At 35.3% G+C, this 10161-nt stretch overlaps 1 long non-coding RNA gene across 1 annotated transcript; it reads left to right on the top strand.

Annotated features, from left to right (window-relative positions):
- The first annotated feature begins 2089 nt into the window (after window positions 1-2089).
- LOC132298835 (uncharacterized) lies at window positions 2090-2547 on the top strand. Its single transcript, XR_009479972.1, has 2 exons — window positions 2090-2196; window positions 2395-2547. It is a non-coding gene; the product is annotated as an uncharacterized LOC132298835 (long non-coding RNA).
- The last annotated feature ends 7614 nt before the right edge of the window (window positions 2548-10161 follow it).

Here is a 10161-nt window from a genome sequence, read left to right as displayed (position 1 = left end):
GGTAGAGCACGGCGAGGGGAACAACAAACGTTAAGGCCGAAGACTTTCCATCAAGGAAAAGTGAACCAAAAAAGGAGAGAGAAGATGGCAGCACCCCTTGGGCTGCCATGGGAGCTCCAGGTCGTGCATGAAGAGGGGAGAAGATGAAAAATGAAATATCTCACCCCCCTTTTATAGAAATCTCAAAAAGTGCCCCGAATGGGCCCCGCCGGGTCTGAAAAAGTAAAATTTGAGCAGACATGCTCAAATGGCAAAACTTTGTGAATGAAAAAGATTCAAAATGATAAAATATGAACAACGGAAGAAACAGCGTCAAAAACTGAGTCCTGACCAAAAAGTTATGCCCAAAACAATTTTGTTGAAAATTGGGGCCAAAAACCCTGAAACTGGAAAACATCGACCAGGAGAAAATTCCAAGAGTACACAACTCGACGAAATGTGAAAATGAATCCCGTACGAGGATCCAAGCTCAAAACAAAACATTTTGCAATAACTTTCTTTAATTGCACAATGGCCCTTTCAAAAAGTGAAAACTGCACTTATGGCTCAGAATGAAAATATCTTCCAAAAATATTTTCTTAAAAACCCCTAAAATAAAATATCTTCAAAAGATATTTACGATAAACACCCCAAGAAAAGAAAATAATTTCAAAAAACATTGCATCCATGCCCCTATGGACACCGGGAGCAACCAGAGTACTTTCTTGCAAAAGTAAAGATACGTATTTCGTGGAAACCACTCAAGATGAAGGCACGTGAAGTCAAAAACCAACTCCAAGCATGAGAAGTGAGGTTGTGCCAACAATGTGACAAATGGCGAAAAGACAGAATAGGGAAAAAGATGAAATAGGGAAAAGGACGAAAGGCGCATAGTGTCCGAAAAGTGAAAATGCAGAAATGACTCCATCCTCAAAGGAAGTTATCAATCCACAGAAAAGAGACTCAGGAACCAATTCCGAGCACTTGAGATGACACTAAGTGACACAAAACAGAGTTCAGAAAAGAAAATTAAACGAAAAAAAAATTCATTCGTAAAATTTCAGGAAAAAGGAAAGGAAGGCAAATGACCGGGTCATTACAGAAACATATCAATTGGAGAGTGATTCTTAATTTTAATTAGAGACTTATAGTTTATTAGATTTGACTTTTGTATGCGTATATATGTATGTATATATATCATATGTTGGAGGCATCAAATGGTGATGCTGTAGCCGAATTCAGAGAAAGAAAGAAAAAAAAAATATTTGTAGGTTGATTGAATTTTTGTCACATTGTATATATATTATATAAATATATATATTTGGTGCTTCTGTTGAGGAGTGCACTGCCGAAATGAGGAACCAATAGTGGGAAAATTAGAAGAAAGAAAAATTGGTGGGTGCGTGTCCCACTTGAATTGATTTAGTTTGCATATGCATATATATGATATATTTTGCCCCTCTGATTGTAGTAGCAAAAGGGACTAGCCGAGAGATTGGAGAACGAAAAAAAAAACAAAAAGGAAAAGAAAAGAAATGGGAAGAGAGAAAAGTCAGTGGGTTTGATATTTGTTACAAAAGTGTATGCATTGTATATGTATTAGAGATATATATATATATATATATATAATGTGATGGAATAAGATAAAGGAATGTGATGATAAATAGTGGGTCTCACTTGAAGATAAATGATGGGTTTGGAATTGTTTACTTTGTATATATATAATTTATATATATTTTTGGTGTATCATGCAGAGGAGATGCACCAGTCGAGTTTAGAGAGTTGAAAATGGAAATCATAATGCTGATTTTTGGTGGGCCCATTTGTGGGTTGTTTTGCCTTCACGTGGGTTTTGAGAGATTGTATTGTTGGTTTAAAGAATGCAATGAATCAGATAAGGAAAGGAAAGATAAATTGGGATAAGATAGAAGTTGAAAGAGAAAGAAGAGACTAGCCGACATAGAAAGAGAAAGCAAAATTGAAAAGGTAATATACAATTGTATTCGAGGGACCCATTAGATATTTGTCACCAAAAGTGATAAAATTTTATGGTGTGTTGTGTAAATTGTGTCCATGGAAATTACCTATATATTGTATCTGTTTGGTAAGGATACAGAAGGAAAGCAATATTGAAGAGAGTGCCAAGAGTTTTGCACAGAGGCAGAGAGCCTTGAGGCTTTTTTGATTATCTGACGAATGATTTATTTATTTTACAAGGTAGGGATTTTCATACCTTGAATCGTTTGGGGTGATTTTTATCTCAAATATTTTGTTAATGCTATCTTGTTAAAATTGCATATATGTATTTTGTTTAAAAGTATATATATATATTTTGTGAGACTAATTTTCATGAAACCCCTTTAAAATTCTTGTTATATTTTTCTACTGAGACTTCCCCATCTCACCCCCCTACAGTTTCAGGTATCGAGGATGAACTTGGATTGCTAGTAGCGGGCTTAGGTGGAAGAGTTGGTGTTGAGGATTTTTATTTAATTATTTAGAGATTTTTGTATATTTAATTGAGAAACTTGATTGTTGTATCAATAAAGGATATTTTATTTCTTTTGAGATCCTGGGTGTACAATTGATGTATTTTGATTTGAATTTGAGGAATTTATTTAGAAAAAAATTCGGGGCGTGACAATTTAAGTTTGATCTTTACATGTTAAGACATCTAAAATAAATTATTATGAGAGTATGGGACTTAGATTGAAGGTTAGAATTATTATCAATGGAGGTTGGACTGAAAAACAAAGGTGTTATAGGAAGAAGTAGTCAACTATATTAAAGGACATAGTAGACTACGCATAGTCGACTATATTGAAGGGCACATTGAAGTAGTAGTCGACTATGTACAGTAGACTATCTTGAAGGCATAGAAGACTACGTATAGTTGACTATGTTGAGGGCACAGTCGACTATATTGAGGGTAGTTTTAGCTGTGATTTGGGTTTCTTGGTTATTTTGCCCATAATGTGTATTGTTCCATTTTAATTACTTTAAATGATTTAAATGGACATGGAAAAATCCCAGAATGCATAATCTCCCGTAATATGCTATGGACTTGAACAATATGAAATTTTAAAATAAATTTGCATACTATTATTGATTATGGGTGTTTTAAATTGCTTACTTTTATTCTAGTAATTTTCTATGTATGGTTATAAAATTTTAATCATGTATCAACAGTATAATATGCTCAGTTAATTATTTGATTTTTATTATGCATATTATTCGGATTTAATTGATGTATTATTTTAATTATTTCATCAATTATAGGATTGAATGTATGTAATGCACCAGTATGGGATGGTGGCATCTTAGGGACGGATTAATTGATAAAGGTTAAGTCCTACCTATTTAGATTTATAAGGGAATGGATTAACTAGAAAGTTAAGTCCTCCTTATTTTCATGTCAGGCCATTAAATTAATTGGATGCATAATGGATTTTATTTATTTATTTATTTGTTTTCTTAGTTGGGACTCACACACACTGCCTCTACTGAGGTTCGAACCCTTTACTTCCTTTTGGGAAGTAGGAGCCTTGTTCCGTTAGGCCACAGGCTTGTTGGTGTAATGGATTTTATTTTATTTTATGCTTTAGACAAGATGAATTTTTATATACATATGGTTATGTGCCATGATATGAATGAGTCTTAGGATCATGGTTAGTGTAACGACCCGGTCATTTGCCTTCCTTTCCTTTTTCTTGAAATTTTACGAATGAATTTTTTTTCGTTTAATTTTCTTTTCTGCGCTCTGTTTCGTGTCGCTTAGTGTCATCTCGAGTGCTCAGAATTGGTTTCCGAGACTCTTTCATGTGAATTGACAACTTCCTTTGAGGACTGAGTCATTTTCGCATTTTTAGTTTTTGGACACTATGCGCTATTTCGTCTTTTCCCTATTTTGTCATTTTCCCTATTTCGTCTTATCTCTGTTTGTCAGTTTTTGGCATAACCTCACTTCTCATGCTCGGAGTTGGTTTTTGGCTTCACGTGCCTTCATCTTGAGTGGTTTCCTCGAAATACGTATCTTTAGTTTTGCAAGAAAGTACTCTGATTGCTCCCGGTGCCCACAGGGGCATGAATGCACAATTCTTTAGAATCTTTTTCATTTCTTGGGGTGTTTTTCGTAAATATCTTTTGAAGATATTTTATTTCAGGGGTAGCTAAGAAAATATCTTTTGGAAGATATTTTCATTCTGGGGCAGTTTTGCAGTTAACCCTTTTTTGTAGGGGTCATTGTGCAATTAATGAAAGTTATTGCAAAATGTCTCGTCTGGGGCCTGGATTCTCGTATGGGATTCATTTTCACATTTCGTCGAGTCGTGGACTCTTAGAATTTCCTTCTGGTCATTTTTCTCCAGTTTCAGAGTTTCTGACCCGGTTGCCGCCGAACTTGTTTAGGGTATAACTTTCTGTTCGGGACCCAGTTTTTGACACCGTTTCTTCCGTTGTTCATATTTTCTCATTTTGAATCTTTTTTGTTCATGGAGTTTTGCCGTTTGAGCTCATCTGCTCAAAATTCACTTTTTCGGACCCGGCGGGACCCTTTCGGGACAGTTTTTGAGACTTACTATAAATAGGATGCCCTAAAGTGAAAAATCAGATTTTGGCCATCTTCCCCATCTCTCTTGGCCGGATTTCCTAGCAGCCATGGATGCCACTTTCTCTCTCCTCCTTTGGTTCACTTTTCCTTGGTATAAATCCTTCGGTTTTAGCATTTATTGCTTCCCTCGACGTGCTCTACCTTTTGCCCTTATTTGAATCCATTTCCGACGATTTTTTGAGTTCGGGTTTGGAGTCAAGTTGAGATTTTCATAGGGCTTCTTGCGGATTCTTGTTCACGGTGTTGTCCCCGATAAAACCTCTCGATTTCGTCGAATTCAGGGCACTTTAATTTTGGTGGGCCTTTGGGATTTTCATCTCAAATTGAGGTAGGAGATGTTCTAAGTTTAAATTCTTGTTATATAGCATGTTTGTGATGCTTATACTATTTCTTTGCATGATTAAATATAAAATCTAAGATTTTATTATTTATTTTTCTTGTACGGGATCTAATTTTCTCAGTTGCTCATGACTTGGTTTAAACATATAGCATGATTTTATATTGCCCCTTGATATGCTCATTGTCGTGTATTAAAATTGGAACATTTGAATAAGTATTAAAGATTTTATTTAATATTTATCTTAGGTGAAAGATTAATTCACATGGCCTTAATTAGCTTGAAATTAATATGTGTTAGCATATTATATTAGGCCTTAGCATGCTCTTCAACATAGTTGAATTTGAAAGTAATTGGAGGTGTTTTAAAAATTAGTAATTATTAATTAATTTGATAAATTAATTTGCCCCGAGTGCACTATTCACTCCATTTGAATTCCGACTTGATATTCTTGATCTACATGCCATATAGCTTCACATATATTTGATTTAGAATATTCGGTGAGGTTTTGAAACCTTTCATTTAATTAATATCCTTGTTCAAGATTTAATCCTCATGGTGATGTACAACTTGGAATTGAATTGTGGTATGCTAGAAAATTAAGCTTTGATGTGGTTGTTCACATATATTAAATTGTGATTAATTACATGAGAATTGCAACCTTTATTTTATATTTAACTTTAGTGAAAGTTTAATTTACATAGGTGTAACTTGCATGAAATAAGCTTGTAATGTGATATTACATTAGTCCTTGGCATGTTCTCTAAGATATGTTAAATTGAGAATATTTGGTTAAGTTTGAAAATCTAGAGATTTTAATTAAAAGAATTAATTAAAATCTATTTTGTGGTCCAATTAGCATAATTAAGATTTTAACTTGATATTTGTATTGGCCATGACTTGTTTACTAGTATATATTAATTGTGGACCATTTGAAGTTGCTTTACAACCTTGGTAATTAAATTAGCATGATTTAATTAGAGTTCTACTTTGTTGTTCCAAAAACCTAATTGAGTTTTAGAATGGATATAGGTGATGACCATGCCATGTTCTTTAATATGTATTAATTTGAGATTATTTGGAATTGAATTAGAATTTAGGGAATTTAATTGTTTTTATTTAATTAAATTCTATCGAATTGAGCCATGGATTTAATTGTGTTTGAAAGTCGTTTCTATATCAAAATCCTGGACATGGATTTATTGTATATCCATTTGGTTATGTTTTGAGCATTGGATAACATAGTTGCTATGTTTATACTCATAAGAATATGTTTTCCTTATTGAATACACTGTTGCCTTGTGTAATGATTTGCACATTTCATATTTAACATCATTCATGCATAGCGTGTAACGAATCGCACACTGAAGATTCGACATTCATCACATCATATTAGTTGTGGACTTAGAGCATGTATTGTATAGGTTTCCAAATTTGGTTGTGCTTGGTAGATAGTTGATTATCTTACATATTCCTGTTGATATATGCGTTGTTGCACAACTTGTTGATTTTGGAAACTTGGGGATGTCATTGTTTGGCTATGGCTAGGACGTGGTTTTAGTACGGGGGATAGTCCCTCTATATAGTCTAGTGCGCACATAGGGAGGTTACCCCTGGGCTAGTAACCCTAAAGTAACTATGTTGTCGGTCTGATCCGGCGTGACGTCCGAGTATCCACTTTGTTTAACTTCGCATTTCATTTTCAAGTTAATAACTAGATGATGTAACTTGTTATTCCTTATTTGTCGTTTCATTTTAAGTTACATGATGTTAACCTTGCGAAATTGTGCTTTATGCGTTGTATTGGAAGTCCCAATGTTAGTTAAATTACATCAATAATGAAAATTGTGTTTTGATATTTTAACATAGCTTAGGATTGATCCTATTGATTCATTTAGAACTTAGACGTTAGGTGGCATGAACCACCACTGTTATTTTGTGCTTTAGATTCTAAGTTGATGGCTTTGAGAACTTATACCTTATTGCATTGTATAACATACTCTTTTGTTGTTGAATTGCATGGATAATATGATTCTTGTTAACTTGTATTCAAATATGCTTTTGTCATGTTATATGGATTACTCTAGACCTAGTTCAATTGTATTGAAAATGCAATTCATGTTAATCTATGCTCAAGCATTTTTCTTGTCATGTTCTTAGATTATCCCAACCATAATTCGTTTCATACACGTATGTATATCATGATTCTTGTTGCTTAGACTCTAAGGTAGCTTAGGATGCTCCCCGAGTCTCAGTTGGACATAGACATTAGGTGGCATGAGCCCCTTTAACATGTTTCACCTTAAGGTGATAAATTTGTAAAATGCTAGGTCGATGCGTGCTCATCTCCTACGAGTAGCTTTATGTTACTCACCCCTACGATACTGGGGCATATTTCAGGTACGAAGACTTGGTTCGTGACGCCTAGCATTCCTTGGATGTCGTGTAGCTTTCAAGTTTCCATTTCATGCAAATGTTAGCATGAAATGTCATTTTGTAGACTTATATGTCAAAATATGTATATTTGATTCTATGTATGTAATGTGTACTTAAGTACACTCCTTTCAATGTATTTGATATGTATGAGATGAGGCCGGAGGCCAATGACCATTATATTGTATTCTATGTATTTTTTAACTTCATGAAATATTGTGAAAATCTTGAAAAATCGCAAGTCATTGCTTCACTATGGTTGCATCGGGTGTGGGAATTCCGTTTTCATTCTTTCATAGGGTCTTATAAATCATGTTTGAAGTGTGGCCAAGGGCCAAACGGTCATTTGATCCCATTTTGTATTTTTGGATTCCGAGTTTTCATTCCAAGTTCCATTTTTGCCTTTTTGCCCGTTGGGGGGTCAGATTTTGTATCGGTGGTATTTTTAAGTCGTGGACCATTGTAGTACGTCCAAATACGTAAGTTACGTTTGCTTGCATGGTCTCTTCCGGGCAAAACCTTATTGTTTGTGTTTTGAGCCTCTTGTGAATTCATTTCTCACTCTTTTTGCATATTCTGATCTAGGGGCATTATATACTTTTCACGGTGGTTTTATTTCCTTCTTTCAACATGGTTGAATAGAAAACGTGATTTTGGGGGGGGGGGGGGGGGGGTTTCTTTTTCGTGTTTTTCCAGAAAATGTCGTCTTGGTGCCGGAAATCTATCGCAAAGTTCAGCTTTCAGTTTTTTATTTAGCAGCTTTTTCGACCCTCTGGACCAGATTTATTGGGAAGGCATTTTGGGCATTTTACATTGCATTTTTTTTTTATTCTCTTGCGAATCACGTAGAAAACTCAATTTTGAGGGGGGTTTCTTCTTTGTGTTTTTGCAAAAAAATTCATCTAAGCCTCCAAATTCAGCCTCTATTCTAGATTTTTCTGAAAAATAACCCCACAGCAACTTTATAGGCTGCTGCTGCCAGCCATGGTGCACTCAGCGCACGCACGGCGTGCATGGGCGCACGCATGGGCATGCACATGGGGCTGTCATGGCCCCTCGTCGGGCCGCCTCGACGTCAACTCTTCTTTTGGGCTTTTCTCATTCATCCGGACTCCGATTCAAGTGAATTTTTTTTTTGAACTTGACTAATTTTTCACTATCTTTCCAACGGTGTGCTCAGTTGCACCCAGTTCTTTCTGGATAATTACCAGTTTACCCTTTTTGCCTTAAGTGCTCGTTTTTCTTTGTCATGCCGTTTCTCCTTCGTCCGGACTCCGAATCATGCGATTCTTGAGTCCATCTTGATTAGTTTTTCATTGTCCTTCCAGTGGTGTGCTCGGTGGCACTTGAATCTACAGTTTTCAAAAATAACTATTTTGCCCCTGGGGGATTATTTGTCATATTTTCGATCTTTTGCTTCCGCATTAGTTCTTGTTGAGTTCCACGACCTCATGGAAGGTCACTTTGACTTCTTAGAGTCTTGTTTTCTGTTTTCACTTCCGCATTCGGATCCGTTATCGGATCATCGTTACGGTTCATCACAGGACACGCTGGCCTAAAAATTAGGGTCGTCACAGTTAGGGTGCGTATATTACATGGGATAACTATCTGGATATAGTGGATTGTTATGTACCATGGTAGGTCTAGGTACTCATGCCCACTATATATGCGTTTTGCATATTACCTACTATTTATGTTGAGGTCGCCCTATAGCCTGTAGGACCCCTTTTAGTGTGTATCTATATATATATACGAACTATTAGTTATTGTTTAGTTAACTAGGATATCTATGTTTATCGAATCTTTGCTTGGATTATAGTATAATAGAACTTGTTTGTGGGCCAGACCCACCATTATTTTTCAGGTGTCCGTCAACTCCAGGGATAGAGACTGTTCGTGTTGAGCACAGATAGTTTTTCATTCTTCCAACTACGTATGATTTGTTGTCATGTTTTAGTTTTGGATTATTTCATTTAAGATGTTTTGTTTTGGGATATTATTAGGGGTCCACTAGATGGATTTCTGAGTTGTAATGATATCAGAGGTTTTGGATAATTATTGTGGAGGATTAATTATTATGGATTCAAGGATTTATTATTTAATTTTTTTCTGTTATTTTATTTATTCATAGTTATTTCTTTTGTATTCAAATGTATGTTTATATACTTAATTGTTTGGTCTCCCTCAGATCTGTGCTCGGACTTGATCAGCCGTAGCTCTAGAATCGAGGGGTGTCACAAGCATGGAGTGCAGAAAAGTCACTTTTGAAAGCATTTATGCAAGAATGAGATAAAAAGACAAGTATAGGATGTGATGTGCGTAAAGTATGCAACGTCCATTCATAAACGTAAAACTCAAGAAGATTTTTCAATTTCAAGCAAGTAGACCTTAGAATGACATTGTATCAATTCCTAAGCAGAACGTCTACAAATTTAACATTTAAGACCAATGTAGCAGACAAGGTTACATGGAGAAAACAATCATAGCAAATGTCTACCTAGAACTCAAAAAGAATGTATATCATGAAATAAAGACTAAGTGAAATGCCCGGTTGCAAAACACTTCAATCCTAGGCATGTTATGATACATAAGTTCAAAGATGAATTCTAGACATGGTATACAACTATGTGGCATTTGTAAGAATGATGCACAAATATCAATGTCAAACTCTAGTTGCAGAAATATCCTATACTCCATTTTAACAGAATCAACAACCTATGATCACTCATGGCTCATAGCAATATAGAAGCAGAAAATTGATTGTTTTTGGCTCGCGACCCCCTTTGTTGCACAAATGAAGCAA

This window comes from Cornus florida, unplaced genomic scaffold (genome assembly GCF_030987335.1).
Source record: "Cornus florida cultivar Cherokee Brave unplaced genomic scaffold, ASM3098733v1 CherokeeBrave_3.0.0_Hap2_Chr03, whole genome shotgun sequence".
NCBI lineage: Eukaryota > Viridiplantae > Streptophyta > Magnoliopsida > Cornales > Cornaceae > Cornus > Cornus florida.
This window is presented reverse-complemented; position numbering and strand designations above follow the sequence as displayed.